A 19,289-nucleotide genomic window follows, 5' to 3' on the forward strand; every position below is an offset into this window, starting at 1 on the left:
CAAGTGAATCAATTTCCTACAAAGTCTTTCTCAGTCCCATTTCATATGCTAGGAGAACACGCCCTCCATGCTGCAAGATAAACCTGAAAAAGCTTATAAAAACTCGTATTAGTTTCAAAAACTACCATAGTTCTGTGGTAATGAAGTAATAGAGAAACTTTCATCATGTTTCTGGGGAAAATAATTAATGCATGTTAAATAAAGGTAGTCCAATGAGGAAAAATATCAAAATCCACTACATAGCTAACACCATCACGTTGAAAAGGCAAAAGCTTAGATTCAATATGGTTAGGCATCCTGTCATATCGGTCTTGAAATAAAGCACCAAAGAAAAAAAAAAAAAAAAAAAAAAATCTTCAGAAACTGTGCAAGAAGAAAAAGGAAATCCAAAAATGTATATAAAATATTACTTTCGAACAACGCCAAAATATATATTTACTGAAATCAAAATGCAGCCTCAAAGCTATGTTCTCTCAATCAGCGTAAAATCAAATTTACATGACACGCTTTATCTACCAAAATGCATGTTTTTATGTTGATCAGTAATAAACTTTCAACTGAATTCAATGATAGAAAAGTACAATGGCATAGATTAAGCAATCTAAAAGAAAATAATGTAGTATTTGAAAATTGTCAAAGCACATGTGATGTACCAACAAATCTATTACACACCTAACTGTAACAATCAATTTTATACACACACATTAATCTTACTTTAAAGATCTGGAAGAGCAGATGCAGCAGCAATAGTACAATGCACCAAGGGATCTATGTTCTCCACCTGGGAAAAAATATCAAATAAATAAAAACAATCCAATGTGGCAACCCAAATAAAAAAACAGAACAGCACAATCCACACATTCACAAATTCCAGACAAACATTACTATTTATTAAGACACTAAAACATGAGAGGAAAAAAAAAAAACCTTGTAGATTGTACAAATTCAAAATAAACCATCACTGCAGCAGTCCAACTATACAGCATTTCAAAAGGGCACAAGTTGTCACCTCAACATTGTAACCAGATATCTGACGAAGGACTTTTTCTGCCGATGACAAGGAAGATATCGGGAACATCCACAGCCTACAGATTCCATAGTTCCAGCAAATGTGCAAAACAAGCAATCATAATAAGTCTAAATTTATATAGGATATAACTATAGAATTAATGAGAGAAAGAGAGAGAGGAAACCTTTCTTCTACATTCCAAGTAGCTTTGGGGATTTTGCGGAAAGCAGCTACTAGTACCTGATACAAAATAAAACATAGTGCATAAGCAAAAGCAGACTCGCACGTGATAAAAATGAACATTCTGGAAGCAGATAAAGGCACTACCTGGTCATACGAGAATTTTGAAGCAATGTTTCCGCCGGCATGAAGAAAAAATTTGACAGATAGATTGGGTAGTCTCATTAGTGGTTCATCTTCGAGCACAGAAATTGAGACATATGCAGTTAGTCAGATAACATTGGACCACTCCTTGTATGAAACTTAGCTGAACTGCTCAAATATTGCACACGGCCTGACTGAACTCATCATATGTGCTTCATTAAATCACCAATTTTCCTAAGAGTAAAATTATGAATTTAATTATTTAATCAATATTCTAATATGCTCCTTCTATTATACCTTACTTTTGCCATCTAGAGCTTAAGCTCTGCATGTGTTTTGATGGAAAGTTGGAAGATTTTGCAAAGTAAATAAGAAAACATTTTTTTTTACTCTATAATTCTTTCTCACCTCAATTTTTTTTTTTTTTTTTTTCTTACAAAGAATAAATAAATCTTGCATAAATTATTTAAATTGAATAGTAAAAGTGGATAGCTAAAATAGAGAAAAAGCGGGATAAATGTGCTTTAGAAGAGTAGGTATCTAAAACTTAAATAGAAAAGAAATTTGTTGAGCATGGGCATTCACGTACTCAGCAAATTTTAGCTAAAGAATCATCGATCTTTTCTTATTTTAAATGCCAACTTTTTCGAAGTGCTTATATCTCATCATTTATTTTAGTTATTCACTTTTACCATTTTTATTTAAAATATTCTTTCTTTTATCCACTTTCACCGTCCCATCTTTATAAGAGAGAATTAGATTGTCCTTTGTCTTCCAAGTGAATTATCATCATTTTAATTGTGTCACTAGAAAGCCAAATTTTCAGAACAATTAATTTGTACGCTTGCATGGAGTGACACTCAAACCGGGTCTTTCAGTCCAATTGCTAGAAACTTGGTGAAGTAAAGAGAATTTCCCGTATGTAGTACACGTGGCAAAAGTCCATGCCTCGTGTTATCTCTAAGACTCTAATAAGAGATGCACAAAATCCTGCCTTTTTGATGCAGCGTAGGATTGTGGTGAACAATAAAACAGCAAGTTGAAGGGGTAAATATTTCTAAGATTGTGAGACTATCACAAGAATCAAAGAAACCTTCTCAAATCAATAGATGCTATCTATGAATTTAAGGAAAAAGTAATGAAGAAACTCAACTCTGAGTATTCTTATTGAAAAACCAAATAATCATCATAAACTACATTGTTAAAGGCTATAAGCATATATTTATAGCCCAAGACTCCTAACTCTAAAATAACAATTAAATAAAGTTGGTTTAAAAGTCTATGAAATAAGACTAAACCAAATAGAAGACTAACAAAGAACCTAATTCAAAATGAAAGACTGAAAGATAAGATAGAATAACAAACTAACAAAGAAACCTAGTTTAAACAAAAGACTGGAATGTAAAATAGGATAAGATAAGATAAGCCGTTGTAAACTATATCTGCATCATTCTCCCCACGTTGGAGAGAATTCGTCCTCGAATTCGTCCTCGAATTCGGCCGGTTCTTTCCACGGTCCTTCGGATGCCCAATCAACTCATTCCACTCGCCGTTCCTCAAGATCAAGATGAAGTAACATTCCACAATAAGCATGACGCTTCTCATCATCGAAGTACCTTGATGTTTGTTGTGAAATCCCCACACACGCCTTTGCTGTGTAGACTTGTCATGCTTCTCTCGTGCTTTGCTCTTCCCACAAGCCATGAGAATCCCCAAAGAACTCATAAAGACCCTTTCAATCTTTGATAGAAAAGTTTTTTCCACCATATAGATCTCATCACAATTTTGGTTAGAATAATTTGATAAAATAGCATCTATCCCCATGAAATCAACATAGTCAATTGGCTCAACACTAAAATCGAAGACTTTATCTTCGGGGCTCTTATTAGGCACATGATATGTAGAATTGTTGTCAAAAAGTGCAAAACTATCCGAAAGATTTACCTCTTCCAAGGGTTCCTCTTCTTCATGAAAAATTGCAAAACTCTCCGAAAGACTTACTTCTTCCAAGGGTTCCTCTTCTTCATGATAAATTGCGATACTCTTTAAAAGGTTTACCTCTTCCACTTGTTTCCCCAATTCTTCAAACTTTTTAGGACTGTTGATGTCGTGCGGATGGTTAGGAACACTAGACTCCAGCACTAAATCAAGTTGAGGTTTTCTTGCAATGATGGCACCGCTTTTGGTAATTTTGCTCCGACCACCTCGACAAATCTTCCCAACAGCTCCTTTATCAGCCCCAGTACCACTCTATTGATGCCGTTTTCCTTGTCCGTCAACTCTTGCTTGGCTACGAAGGATTGATCATCCCCTTGTGAAGGTTTTGACTCCGCCCATGGGCTATGTAACAACGTCAATTTGGTTTTACCAAACATGAAACTGTACGTATTCTTTGTTTCATCATGGATAGCACCTCTATCATATTTCCATGGCTTTCCCAACAATAGGTGACACGTATCCATGTCAACCACATCACACCACACATGATCCACATATTTAGCTCCAATAGAAAAAGATACTAGACAATGTTTAGAAACCGTTACCTTGTTTCCTTTCGTGAGCCATTCCAACCGATAGGGAGTAGGATGTCTCTTGGTCTCAAGCAATAGCTTCCGAACCGCTTCCTCCGAGACTATATTCATACCACTCTTTGGATCGATGACAAGCTTAGCCACCTTGCCTCCCATGGTGCATGTAGTCTGAAATTGTCGGTACGTACCTCTAATGTATCGGGACACCGATTGATGCTTGATCTCATCCATCTCCCAAGACACCTTTTTTTTGTATGAATTTTCTATTTTTTCTTTTTGGGTGTCGAGCTTGACGCCTGCATCCCGTGATATAGCATGGGCTTGTGCCGTTGAAAATTCCTTCCGCACTCTGCGCCCTGCATAAGGATTGATAGGATCACCCTCGACGATAAATTTGTCTTCCGCTCCCGCGTATCTCGGTTTTGGTTGACGACGACGAACACTCGGACCCTCCATATAGGCCAAGTGATCGGTAGGGACCCCGTGATGGGTGCGCGCACGCCCCTCCTTCCGCACGGTTAGACCACCAAACCTCTCCTTTATGTGCCGCAAACGAATCACCGGTTGCTCCTTACGTGCTGCCTCCGTGCACATGTGCACCTCGTTCATGTCTGCAAAGCGGTTGCTCCTCCCCATTCGTGGAAAGTAACCTGGCTCTGATACCAACTGATGCAGCGTAGGATTGTGGTGAACAATAAAACAGCAAGTTGAAGAGGTAAATATTTCTAAAATTGTGAGACTATCATAAGAATCAAAGAAACCTTCTCAAATCAATAGATGCTATCTATGAATTTAAGGAAAAAGTAATGAAGAAACTAAACTTTGAGTATTCTTATTGAAAAACCAAATAATCATCATAAACTGCATTGTTAAAGGCTATAAGCATATATTTATAGCCCAAGACTCCTAACTCTAAAATAACAATTAAATAAAGTTGGTTTAAAAGTCTATGAAATAAGACTAAACCAAATAGAAGACTAACAAAGAACCTAATTCAAAATGAAAGACTGAAAGATAAGATAGAATAACAAACTAACAAAGAAACCTAGTTTAAACAAAAGACTGGAATGTAAAATAGGATAAGATAAGATAAGCCGTTGTAAACTATATCTGCATCACTTATTTTATTTTATTTTTATTTTTCGTCGTGGATACATTGCACCTGTGCACATTTATAAATCTAATTAAAAATCTTACACTCATTTCTGACATAAGCCGAAGACAGCACCAAAATCGAGAAAAATTAAGAATATTGGTTTGGCCAGGCCATTAGTTATTGCCTGTTGATGCACCAATTAGTTGCATAGTTTTGGAAAATTTCAGCTCTATTTTTCGTCGACTAGGGTTTTTTTTTTCTTCTTTTTTTCCTAAGCAATATTTGCATATATTTGTAAACCTTCCTATGTTTTCATAAATCCTTCCTATGTTTTCACATACAATTGCAACACCTATTTAATATAAGAGTGGTAATTGATGTATCATAACATTAAAGTGAATCTAACAAGTGTCAAAAGTATCCAAAAAGTATCAAATACTCAGAAATTTTAAATTTTAAATTTTTAAATATCATATAAGAACTGGGGAGTATCGATGAGAAGAGATTTGTAGATAGATGATAATCACCTGTGCTTGGGAGCGAGTTTCCATGGCTTGAGTTGAGCGAGAGGCGAGAGCTTTGTGATGTGTCAGTCAGATACTATATATATATGTAGCCATAATTAGTCTCTCTAGTTATAGCATATTTTTGTATTATAGCTATAGTATCTTGTAATTAATATGTAGATTTTAGTTGCCTTATTTGTTCTCCTAGATTGATGTTATCGCTGAGATACAGCCTATAATTAGCTAGACAATTCCTATATAATATGAGAAACCCTCACATTGAGAGGTATTCAGTACAATTGAAATGATGGACTCCAACTTTGTTTAATATAATTAGAATCTTCTCGAGCAAGTTTCTGAGCCCCAATTTTCTAAAAGGAAGCTTGATATGACAATGCACTGCTACTATTGCACCAGTGTTCAATTTGATTTTTATTATTTTAATTAGGATTTTTTTTTTCTATGCATTATTTTAATTGGTTGTGTGTTTTTTTTCTTCTGCTATTTTCTCTCAAATTTTATACTTTATTAAAAAATTGAAAATAAAAAAATATATATTTTTTATCTACCAAAATGCATGTTTCTATGTTGGTCAGCAATAAACTTTCAACTGAATTCGATGATAGAATAGTACAATGGCATAGATTAAGCAATCTGAAATAAAATAATGTAGTATTTGAAAATTGTCAAAGCACATGTGATGTACCAACAAATCTATTACACACCTAACTGTAGCAATCAATTTTATACACACATTAATCTTACTTCGAAGATCCGGAAGAGCAGAGGCAGCAGCAATAGCACGATGCACCAAAGGATTTATGTTTACCTGGGAAAAAATATCAAATAAATAAAAACGATCCAATGTGGCAACCCAAATAAAAACACAGAACAGCACAATCCACACATTCACAAATTCCAGACAAACATTACTAGTTATTAAGACACTAATCCATGAGAGGAACAATTAAAACCTTGTAGATTGTACAAATTTAAAATAAACCATCACTGCAGCAGCCCAACTATACAAGCATTTCAAAAGGGCACAAGTTGTCACCTCAACATTGTAACTAGATATCTGACCAAGGACTTTTTCTGCCAATGACAAGGAAGATATCGGGAACATCCACAGCCTACAGATTCCATAGTTTCAGCAAATGTGCAAAACAAGCAATCATAATAAGTCTGAAGTCATATTGGATATAACTATAGAATTAATGAGAGAGAGAGGAAACCTTTCTTTTGCATTCCAAGTAGCTTTGGGGATTTTGCGGAAAGCAGCTACTAGTACCTGATACAAAATAAAACATAGTGCATAAGCAAAAGAAGACTCGCACGTGATAAAAAATGAACATTCTGGAAGCAGATAAAGGCACTACCTGGTCAAACGAGAATTTTGAAGCAATGTTTCCGCCGGCATGAAGAAAAAATTTGACAGATAGCTTGGGTAGTCTCATTGGTTGTTGAAATATTTTCAAAATAAATATATATATAGATATTATTTTGTGTCTTGGGAATGTTTTAAATGGAAGGTTTTAAAGAGCATTGAATGAAAGTTATCCCACATTGGAAAGAGTGAAAATTTTGTTGGCATTTATAAGTTCCAACAAATTTAAGCTGTTAAATGATCTATGCTAAGGTACACCCAAATACATGTTACCGTACGGTGCGAAGCACAGGACGCACACGCGCGCGCGCGCGTGGCGTGGGCTGTAGGGCTCTAGTGGCGCACTTGGCACTTAGCACGAAGCATCGGAGCTCGGAGCGATCAGATCATGACCATTCATTTTTGGACGGTCAAGATCGTTCGATCTAGAGGTTTGATCTAAACCGTAGGATGCTTCTTAAGTAGATCTAACCATCTAACGATTGAGATTAAATAATTATTTAATCTAACGGTCAGATTTAAGTGCCAATTGGATTAACAGTTTACAGCAGTTTATATTTCAAAATTCAAAACAGCAGTTTTATTTTCGAAATTCAAAACAGCAGTTTTATCTTCGAAATTCAAAATTGCAGTTTTATTTTGAAATTCGAAATTATCTGATAATGGATAATTATCTATGACAATTCAATTCTCTTTAATACCTTTGTTTTGAATTTTAAAAATAAGCATTATCCTTTTATTTTTTGTCTCTGATTAGAATAGAAAGTCTAAGGGTATTTTCGGGTTTTAATTTCGTTTGTGCATAACGCAGTTAAAAATACAGAGGTTTCTGGGCTCCATTGTATCCTGGAGAAAAATTTGCTGTAAACCCTGTTGCATACCAATTCTGGTGGGGGCAAATATTTTCTTAAGGAAAGTGACGCTGTAACACACCTTAGGAGCATTTTCGTTTTCTGTATTTTCCCCTATTTGTATAACAATCTTAAGAAAATATTTCTGCTTCAATGGCACCACAATCTCTGAAAGAACTTGCTGCTGATTTCAGCAAACTCGACCGCTTTGATGGAACGTCATTCAAGAGGTGGCAGAAGAAGATGCATTTCCTCCTTGCTGGAATTAGGGTGGCTTACGTGCTAACAACTCCGAAGCCAGTAGCACGTGAGAACGAGACGATTGCTGAGACTCGAGCAAGGATGAAGTGGGAGCAGGATGACTACATCTGCAAAGGCCACATCTGCAACGCTATGGTGGATTCTCTGTTCGACATCTACCAAAGCAAATCGACTGCCAAAGATGTCTGGGATGCACTCGAGGCTAAGTATCTTTTAGAAGATGCTACAAGTAAGAAGTTTTTGGCTTCTGAATTCATGAATTATAGAATGATAGATGATAGGCCTATTGTTGAACAATTTAATGAGATTCTGCATATTTTGAGTCAATTTAATCAGCATAACATGAAGATGGATGAGGAAATTGCTGTCTCATCCATCATTGACAAACTTCCTTCTTCCTGGAAAGATCAAAAGAAAATTTTGAAACATAAAAAGGAAGAAATAACTGTTGATCAGTTAGGCCAGCACTTTCAGATTGAGGAAGAACTGAAGAAAAAAGACAATGAAGAACAAGGATTTTTGTCCTTGAAAGTGCATATGGTGGAGGAAGGAGAAACCCTTTCAAAAGAAAAAGCCTTTTCAGAAGAAGAGGACGAATTTTCAGAACCAGAACCAGAATCGTGATAAGAAAGCGAAATTCGCTTGCTATCATTGCGGCAAACCAGGCCACTTCAAGAAGGATTGCCGTTTTCTGAAGAAGAAACAGCAAGCTTCTGACTCAAAAGAGTTTGTGGCCATGATATCCGAGATCTTCATGCTCGAAGAAGATGGTTCATGGTGGATCGACTCATGTGCTTCAAAACATGTTTGCATGGAGAGGAGTCTATTCAAAACCTTTGAAGCAGTGGAGGATGGCTGTGTTCTCTTTATGGGAAATTCCACCACTGCTGTTGTGAAAGGCAAAGGAACAGTGAATCTGGAATTCACTTCTGGGAATGTTCTTACTCTTACTGATGTGTATTATGTTCCTGATATTAGGAAGAACCTCGTGTCTGGGGGTCTTTTTAATAAATTCGGATTTAAGTGTGTCTTTGAGTCAGATCAGTTTGTGCTGACCAAAGGGGGTGTTTTTGTTGGGAAAGGGTATTTATTTCAGAACATGTTTAAACTTAATTTGGTTAATAATGTTGTGAATTCTGCTTATATGATTGACTCTGTTTCATTGTGGCATAATAGATTAGGACATGTTAATATTAGAAAATTGCATGATATGTCTGTTTTAAATTTGATTCCTCATTCTGTAAATGATATGGTTGATAAATGTAGAATCTGTTTGAAAACAAAGATTATCAGAAAATCTGTTTCAAAAATTGATAGATCTTCTACATTATTGCAACTCGTGCATAGTGATGTTTGTGACATGCATAGCAATCCTACAAGAAGGGGTAAAAAATATTTTGTAACCTTCATTGATGATTTTTCAAAATTCTGCTATGTTTATCTTCTTTTTTCAAAAGATGAAGTTCTGGAAAATTTTAAAGTTTACAAAACAGAAGTGGAAAATCAATGTGATGTCAGAATTAAATGCCTTAGATCTGATAGAGGAGGAGAATTTCATTTTCCTTCCTATTGTGAATCTGTAGGCATTATTCATGAAACATACATTGCTTATACCCCACAACAAAATGGAGTTGCTGAAAGAAAAAACAGAACTTTAGTTGAAATGGTAAACGCTTTGCTTTGTAATTCTGGGCTTAATAAAAGTTTTTGGGGTGAAGCGTTATTTACAGCGTGTTATATATTAAATAGAGTGCCACAAAAGAAATCCAAGGTTACCCCATATGAATTATGGAAGAAAAGAAAACCCAATCTTAATTATTTTAAGGTGTGGGGGTGTAGGGCTATTGTCAGATTACCTGAACCAAAAATCAGGAAATTAGGACAAAAAGCCATTGAATGTATTTTCTTAGGTTATGCTCAACATAGCAAGGGTTATAGGTTCTTAGTTGTTGAACCTAATAATTCTATTGAGGTAAATACTGTTATAGAATCCAGAGATGCAGAATTTTATGAAAATAGGTTCACATCAATTCCATCTATAAATGATAAGATGGTGGAACCCATTAGAAATAACAATGAATCTGGTGAGCCAAGTGAACCTTCTGAAATAAGGAGGAGTAAAAGAATGAGAAAAGAAAAATCTTTTGGACTAGATTTTATTGTATATTTGGTTGAAGGATCTAGAGATTCATCTTGTAAACAAAAGATGATCTCACCTAATATAGATTCAGATCCTTTGATATATGAAGAGGCTATGAAGTCTCAAGATTCTGCATTTTGGAAAGAAGCGATAAATGATGAAATGGATTCTATAATGGGAAATCACACGTGGATACTAGTAGATCTACCCCCTGGTTCCATACCTATTGGTTGTAAATGGATTTTTAAAAGGAAATTAAAGGTAGATGGAACTATAGAAAAATTCAAAGCAAGGTTAGTAGCTAAAGGTTTTAAACAAAAAGAAGGTTTGGATTATTTTGATACTTATGCTCCTGTTGCTAGGATTGCTACCATTAGAACTTTGATTGCATTAGCATCCATTTATAATTTCGAAATTCATCAAATGGATGTTAAAACTGCGTTTTTAAATGGTGAGCTTGAAGAAGAGATTTATATGCACCAACCTGAGGGATTTGTTATGCCTAATCATGAATGAAAAGTTTGTAAATTAATTAAATCCCTCTATGGTCTTAAACAAGCTCCCAAACAGTGGCATGAAAAATTTGATAAAGCTGTGGTTGCAAATAGATTTAAAATCCATAATTCAGACAAGTGCGTATATAACAAGTTTCATAAAAATCAAGGAGTCATTATATGTTTATATGTTGATGACATGTTGATTTTTGGAACTGATTTTGAAAGCATTGAAAATACTAAGAATTTCTTGTCTTCCAGCTTTGACATGAAAGACTTGGGTGTTGCTGATGTAATTCTTGGTATTAGAATTGTTAGAAATGAGAATGGATTAATTCTTAATCAGTCTCATTATATTGAAAAAGTTCTTAAAAGGTTTAATCAATTTGATTGCAAACCCGTGTCTACACCTTTTGATGCTAGCATGAAATTATATCCTAATACTGGTAGAGTTGTAGATCAATTGGAATATGCTAGAGTTATTGGTTGTTTGATGTATGCAATGACATGCACTAGACCTGACATTGCATATGCAGTGGGTAAAATGAGTAGATATACTAGTAATCCTAGTCGTATTCATTGGATTGCTGTACACAGGATTCTTAAATATTTAAAAAAGACCATGGATAATGGTATTTTGTACAGCGGATATCCTACAGTATTGGAAGGATATACAGATGCTAGTTGGATCACAGATAATGATGATCACAAATCAACCAGTGGGTGGATTTTCACCCTTGGTGGAGGAGCTATCTCCTGGGGTTCTAAGAAACAGACCCTTATTACAGACTCTACCATGGCGGCTGAGTTTGTGGCATTGGCTTCTTGTAGCAAAGAAGCTGAATGGTTGAGGAATTTGTTAATGGAAATTCCTGTATGGCCTAAACCTGTGTCTCCAATGTCTTTACATTGTGATAGTCAAGCTACTCTGTCACGGGCTTATAGTCAAATCTATAATGGCAAATCAAGACATATTGGTTTACGGCATGGTTATGTAAGACAATTACTCACTGATGGAGTAATTACCATTGATTTTGTGAGATCTGTTCAAAATTTGGCAGATCCATTGACTAAAGGACTTGCAAGGGATTTGGTGTGGAAAACATCAAAAGGGATGGGATTAATACCATTAAATCACCAATAGTGGAAACTCAACTCAACACTTGAAATTTCAAGATCTTGAGTTCAATGAGCTAAAGTACACTATATGTTGTGATTGCAAGCACCACATTTTATATTAGTTTTTAAAACTAATAAAACATCCCAAGGTAAGGGTGCTTGGAACCTGTAATGTTATAATAGAGGTGGTGTTATGCACTTAATAGGCTTATAACATAGTTTTGTTGAAGTGTATTTGTTACAGGACACTTCTGATGAGCTTACCTATATGAGTGTCGGAGGTGGTGCCGCCTTCTATGAGACTAGGATTGTCTCTAGAGCGCTCATGAAACCGGGATATAGACACAAGGCCAATCCACGTGTCGGCTTAAAAGAAAATACCTAAAGAGAAGAGAAAGCATGTGTGAGGTATGTCCGGTTACTCAAATAGGATAGCTGGTTCAAAGTTTTATCTACCATGTTATTCTGATTAGCTTTGACATACTATCACTAAGTGAAGGTTCAAGTCCTCAAGACACCTTCATTTATGCATGATTTTTCCTATTCTACTCGAGTTGTTTTGATTTTGAAAATGGTGGGGGATTGTTGAAATATTTTCAAAATAAATATATATATAGATATTATTTTGTGTCTTGGGAATGTTTTAAATGGAAGGTTTTAAAGAGCATTGAATGAAAGTTATCCCACATTGGAAAGAGTGAAAATTTTGTTGGCATTTATAAGTTCCAACAAATTTAAGCTGTTAAATGATCTATGCTAAGGTACACCCTAATACATGTTACCGTACGGTGCGAAGCACCGGACGCACATGCACACGCGCGCGCGCGCGCGGCGTGGGCTGTAGGGCGCTAGTGGCGCCTTGATGGCGCACTTGGCACTTAGCACGAAGCATCGGAGCTCGGAGCGATCAGATCATGACCATTCATTTTTGGACGGTCAAGATCGTTCGATCTAGAGATTTGATCTAAACCGTAGGATGCTTCTTAAGTAGATCTAACCATCTAACGATTGAGATTAAATAATTATTTAATCTAACGGTCAGATTTAAGTGCTAATTGGATTAACAGTTTACAGCAGTTTATATTTCGAAATTCAAAACAGCAGTTTTATTTTCGAAATTCAAAACAGCAGTTTTATCTTCGAAATTCAAAATTGCAGTTTTATTTTGAAATTCGAAATTATCTGATAATGGATAATTATCTATGACAATTCAATTCTCTTTAATACCTTTGTTTTGAATTTTAAAAATAAGCATTATCCTTTTATTTTTTGTCTCTGATTAGAATAGAAAGTCTAAGGGTATTTTCGGGTTTTAATTTCGTTTGTGCATAACGCAGTTAAAAATACAGAGGTTTCTGGGCTCCATTGTATCCTGGAGAAAAATTTGCTGTAAACCCTGTTGCATACCAATTCTGGTGGGGGCAAATATTTTCTTAAGGAAAGTGACGTTGTAACACACCTTAGGAGCATTTTCGTTTTCTGTATTTTCCCCTATTTGTATAACATTGGTGGCTCATCTTCGAGCACAGAAATTGAGACATATGCAGTTAGTCAGATAACATTGGACTAGTCCTTGTATGAAACTTAGCTGAACTGCTCAAGTATTGCACACGGCCTGACTGAACTCATTATATGTGCTTCATTAAATCACCAATTTTCCTAAGAGTAAAATTATGAATTTAATTATTCAATCAATATTCTAATATGCTCCTTCTATTATACCTTACTTTTGCCATCTAGAGCTTAAACTCTGCATGTGTTTTGCTGGAAAGTTGGAAGATTTTGCAAAGTAAATAAGAAAACATTTTTTTTACTCTATAATTCTTTCTCCCCTCATTTTTTTTGTTTTCTTACAAAGAATAAATAAATCATGCATAAATTATTTAAATTGAATAGTAAAAGTAGATAGCTAAAATAGAGAGAAAGCGGGATGAATGTGCTTTAGAAGAGTAGGTATCTAAAACTTAACTAAAATAGAAAAGAAATTTGTTGAGCATGGTCATTCACATACTCAGCAAATTTTAGCTAAAGAATCATCAATTTTTTCTTATTTTAACTGCCAACTTTTTCAAAGTTTATATCTCATCATTTATTTTAGTTATTCACTTTTACTATTTTTATTTAAAATATTCTTTCTTTTATCCACTTTCACCGTCCCTTCTTCATAAGAGAGAATTAGATTGTCCTTTGTCTTTCAAGTGAATTATTGTCATTTTAATTGTCACTGGAAAGCCAAATTTTCAGATCAATTAATTTGTACGCTTGCATGGAGTGACACTCAGACCGGGTCTTTCAGTCCAATTGCTAGAGACTTGGTGAAGTAAAGAGAATTTCTCGTATGTAGTATATATACACGCAGCAAAAGTCCATGCCTCGTGTTATCTCTAATAAGAGATGCACAAAATCCTGCCCTTTTTTATTTTATTTTTAAATTTGGTCATGGATACATTGCACCTGCGCACATTTATAAATCTAATTAAGAATCTTACACTCATTTCTGGCATAAGCCGAAGACAGCACCAAAATCGAGAAAAATTAAGAATATTGGTTTGGCCAGGCCATTAGTTATTGCCTGTTGGTGCACCAATTAGTTGCATAGTTTTGGAAAAATTTAGCTTTATTTTTCATCGACTAGGGTTTTTTTTTTTTTTTTTTCCTAAGCAATATTTGCATATATTTGTAAACCTTCCTATGTTTTCATAAATCCTTCCTATGTTTTCACATACAATTGCAACACCTATTTGATATAAGAGTGGTAATTGATGTATCATAACATTAAAGTGAATCTAATAAGTGTCAAAAGTATCCAAAAAATATCAAATACTCAAAAATTTTAAATTTTAAATTTTTAAATATCATATAAGTACTGGAGAGTATCGATGCGAAGAGATTTGTAGATAGATGATAATCACCTGTGCTTGGGAGCGAGTTCCCATGGCTTGAGTTGAGCGAGAAGCGGGAGCTTTGTGATGTGTCAGTCAGATACTATATATATATATATATATATATATATATATATATATATATATATATATATATATATATGTAGTCATAATTAGTCTCTCTAGTTATGGCATATTTTTGTATTATAGCTATAATATCTTGTAATTAATAGGTAGATTTTAGTTGCCTTATTTGTTCTCCTAGATTGATGTAATCACTGAGATATAGCTTGTAATTAGCTAGACAATTCCTATATAATATGAAAAACCTTCACATTGAGAGGTATTCAGTACAATTGAAACGATGGACTCCAACTTTGTTTAATATAATTAGAATCTTCTCGAGCAAGTTTTTGAGTCTCAATTTTCTAAAAGGAAGCTTGATATGACAATGCACTGCTACTATCGCACTAGTGTTCAATTTGATTTTTATTATTTTAATTAGGATTTTTTTTTTCTATGCATTATTTTAATTGGTTGTGTGTTTTTTTTTTCTTCTGCTATTTTCTCTCAAATTTTATACTTTATTAAAAAAATTGAAATTAAAAAATATATATATATTTTTTTTATCTACCAAAATGCATGTTTCTTTGTTGGTCAGCAATAAACTTTCAACTGAATTCGATGATAGAAAAGTACAATGGCATAAATTAAGCAATCTTAAAGAAAATAATGTAGTATTTGAAAATTGTCAAAGCACATGTGATGTACCAACAAATCTATTACACACCTAACTGTAGCAATCAATTTTATATACACATTAATCTTACTTTGAAGATCCGGAAGAGCAGAGGCAGCAGAAATAGCACGATGCACCAAGGGATCTATGTTCACTTGGGAGAAAATATCAAATAAATAAAAACGATCAAATGTGGCAACCCAAATAAAAACACAGAACCGCACAATCCACACATTCACAAATTCCAGACAAACATTAGTAGTTATTAAGACACTAAACCATGAGAGGAACAAAAAAAACCTTGTAGATTGTACAAATTCAAAATAAACCATCACTCCAGCAGCCCAACTATACAAGCATTTCAAAAGGGCACAAGTTGTCACCTCAACATTGTAACCAGATATCTGACCAAGGACTTTTTCTGCCAATGACAAGGAAGATATCGGGAACATCCACAGCCTACAGATTGCATAGTTTCAGCAAATGTACAAAACAAGCAATCTTAATAAGTCTGAAGTCATATAGGATATAACTATAGAATTAATGAGAGAGAGAGGAAACCTTTCTTTTGCATTCCAAGTAGCTTTGGGGATTTTGCGGAAAGCAGCTACTAGTACCTGATACAAAATAAAACATAGTGCATAAGCAAAGAAGACTCGTACGTGATAAAAATGAACATTCTGGAAGCAGATAAAGGCACTACCTGGTCATACGAGAATTTTGAAGCAATGTGTCCGCCGGTATGAAGAAAAAATTTGACAGATAGCTTGGGTAGTCCCATTGATGGTTCATCTTCGAGCACAGAAAGTGAGACATATGCAGTTAGTCAGATAACATTTGACTTGAAATCATCATAATCATAAATTACAGCCAATACGATGTGAGCCAGTGGGCAATAAGATCAGTTACTGGGTAGAAACACTATAGACAGGTGCTGTGATGTAGAAAAAAATTCAATCTTCTTTCTTCATTGTCAAAGAAGAACTGATTCTTTAATCTGTGTTTTTATGTTAGTGATTGCAAAGAAATATTTTTGAATCTGAGTAGGGACCTCTGGGCTTTGGGAAAATAGCAGATAATTTGGAGAAGCTGCAAGCCACATAATGGAACAAAACAAACCAAAAGAAAGAAAATTAATTTAAGAGAGTCGCTAACCAGTGTTCACTTTGGTTGTGATTGATGAGGGCAATGCCCTGGACCCAGAAGACAAAGCTTCAACCTGAAATTAAATGTAAAAGAAATATACATATTTACATTTTTCAAAAGCTGCGTAGAAAGAGAAAAATAAAATCTTTCTAAGTGACATCCAAACAAGCCATTAAGAAAAAAAAAAATAGATACTTAAACGCAAGCAAGTCTCACATAGGTAAAGATTTGGTAAGAGCAAATAGAGAATTGAACCTTAGAAACTCTAAGAAAGGAACCCAGTAATTTTTTTGACAAATAACTACCAATGTGAGACTTTTTAAACCTTCTTAGAAGAAGAATCAGTAGTGGGTTTGGAAGGCAAAGACCGCTGGTGCAGTTCTTGTTGTCGTTGTGGTGGCGGTGGTTGTGGTTTATTGTTGTTATAGTGAGAACACTTGACGGGAGCGGAGGAAGAAGAAGAATTGGGATTTTGGCGTTGCAGTTGAGCGATCTTCTGGAAGGCGTCTCTTTCAAGGGAATCCAGTTCTTCTGCACTCAACGCCCACCCATCATCGTCCCAGACTCCCAATCCATTTCTGCGCGCGCTCTCTCTACTTTCTCTTATCTGCGCATATATAGTAGTACACTCCCACTTGTTAATTGCTTTGGTTCCCTTTGGAAACAGAGAGGCTTTTTGGGGGCAAACTTAATGGCCTAAACTTCAAAAGGAAGAATTGATTTGTGATTATAATTGTAAGAAAAGGTGACTTGCATTTTTTCTTTAACCTTACCGTGGGCCTCAAAGCATTATTACATCCCATTACTTTTTTTTGACTTACCTTCTTCATGCACGCCCATTTGTCTCTCTCATTTATTAAGCTTCTTGAAGAAGCTTTGACAAAAGGCCTTAATTGTTGAAGCCATTCGGTCAATTAGAAGCAGCAACAACTTTAGTTGAGAAAATAGAGAGAAAGAAGAGCTGAAGTTGCCGAGAGAAAAAGAGGCTTCTGTTACAGAGGGAAGAAGAAATATATCATTTTTATTCAATTTGATCTCACATTTGGAATACTGAAAAGCTTAGAGAATTTTAGAGAATATTTTTCTCTTTTGAGTGAGATTGGGGTGTATTGGGGCTTTTGGGTTTGAGTGGTTTTATTCATACTACTCTTTGTACTCCACTCTTTTGTTAGTGAATTTCTCTTGAATCGTTTCTACCAGTGGATGTAGGCTTGTTAAGCCGAACCACTTAAATTTTGGTGTCTTGTATGGTTGTATTATTTTTCTATTCTGTACTTTTCTACTTCTTTGGTGATCTTGGATTTGCATTTGTCACAACAATAATTCTGGAATTTTTTTTTTTATTTTTTACCCTATAGTTTGATTTTTATCACAGAGGTCCATGTGGTTTTGATAAAGACCAAGTTAGTTCTTCCGTCCGTTGATCGTTAATTGACTTAACGGAATTCCATGTCATTGACACGTTGACCAATTAAAATTGGCACCTGGCCACCCCCAAATGGCGATCCACCCCTAAATTTTTTTCTTTTTAAAATTTTTTTTTTTAGTTTTTTAATTTAAAAAATTTAATTAGGTGCCGCATCATCACTGATGACATGGCCATTTATGCCAAGTGTCAAGTTTTAATTGGTCCACGTGTCAGTGACGTGGACTTCCGTTAAGTCAATTAGAGGTCAACGGACAGAATGACTAATTTGGTCTTTATCAAAACTAAGAACACAAAAAATGAAAAAACACACCAAAAACTCAAAAAGCACTATAAAAATTTGAAAAAACCTCCGAAAACTCATAAAACGTCCAAAAACACAAAAACCCTAAAAAAAAGAAAAAAAAAAGAAAAAAAAAAAAAAAGAAAAGCACTCCAAAAACTACAAAAATAGCAGGAAAAAAAAACACCAAAAAAAGCACTTAAAAAACATGAAAAACCGCCAAAAACACGAACAAAATAAAACCTAAAAATTAAAAAAAAAAAAAAACCTTCAAACTCGTGGAAGGAACACAGCTCTAAAACTTATAACCCTAAAGCCAAACCCCAAACCCCAACGTTGCCCCAGAGATGTTCTTTTTTAAAAAAATAATTAATTAATTAATTTTTAAATTAAATTAATAAAAAATTAGATAGGTTGACTCTGGACTAATTATATATTTACTATAATAAAAATATGTGCAAATATATAGTATATAAACCGATTTGATATGTCAGTAATAGCACAAAAAGTTCGAAAAAAAATAGTACAAAAGTAAATGAAACTGCCCTTGAACCACAAGAGATGGATTTAAAATAATGATAAATAATTAAAAAAAAAAAAAAAAAACAGCTATAAAGATAAGCTAGCTTCTAGCATTTTTGTGACTACAGCTTGAAAGTCAGACTTTGAATTAAAGCAATGAAAATGAAAGATAGCCTTGTCGTTGGGTGTTACTCTGCCTAATGTGAGAGGACGTATGGGTTGAAACAATGTACATTCGGTATTCTCAACAAATTTTTTTTTTCTTTTCTTCGGGTTATTTTTCTATATTTAAGAAATTAAATTACTTTATTTTCTTTATGTCAAAATACATTTCAATAGTTTTCTTTAATCATTCTTTATATCATTAAAATATTTTTTTTAATTATATTATATATATGAGATGAGAGATGATAGAAAATTGTGAGATATAAGAGGAGAAAAGAGTGAGAATCATTTTTTTTATTTTAATAATCATAAAAATTACACTAGTAAAACCCAAAACATTGGGTTTACTGTAGCAATCCTAATGTTTATGGTTCATTTAAGAAGTCTGCTATAAAAATTTTTTACGAT

At 34.4% G+C, this 19,289-nt stretch overlaps 1 pseudogene across 1 annotated transcript in view; it reads right to left on the reverse strand.

The window, feature by feature from the left end:
* Positions 1–17,315, reverse strand: part of LOC132170063 (uncharacterized) — a 29,484-nt pseudogene extending 12,169 nt beyond the window's left edge. The window contains exons 1-9 of the transcript XR_015911850.1: positions 17,307–17,315; positions 16,811–17,092; positions 16,495–16,558; positions 16,043–16,131; positions 15,901–15,956; positions 15,723–15,798; positions 715–781; positions 248–310; positions 21–87 (exon numbers count right to left, since the gene is read on the reverse strand). The product of XR_015911850.1 is annotated as an uncharacterized LOC132170063 (transcript). The remainder of the gene's footprint in view (positions 1–20; positions 88–247; positions 311–714; positions 782–15,722; positions 15,799–15,900; positions 15,957–16,042; positions 16,132–16,494; positions 16,559–16,810; positions 17,093–17,306) is intronic.
* Positions 17,316–19,289: the final 1,974 nt, after the last annotated feature.

This window comes from Corylus avellana, chromosome 4, assembly GCF_965113065.1.
Source record: "Corylus avellana chromosome 4, dhCorAvel1.hap1.2, whole genome shotgun sequence".
NCBI classification, from domain to species: Eukaryota; Viridiplantae; Streptophyta; class Magnoliopsida; order Fagales; family Betulaceae; genus Corylus; species Corylus avellana.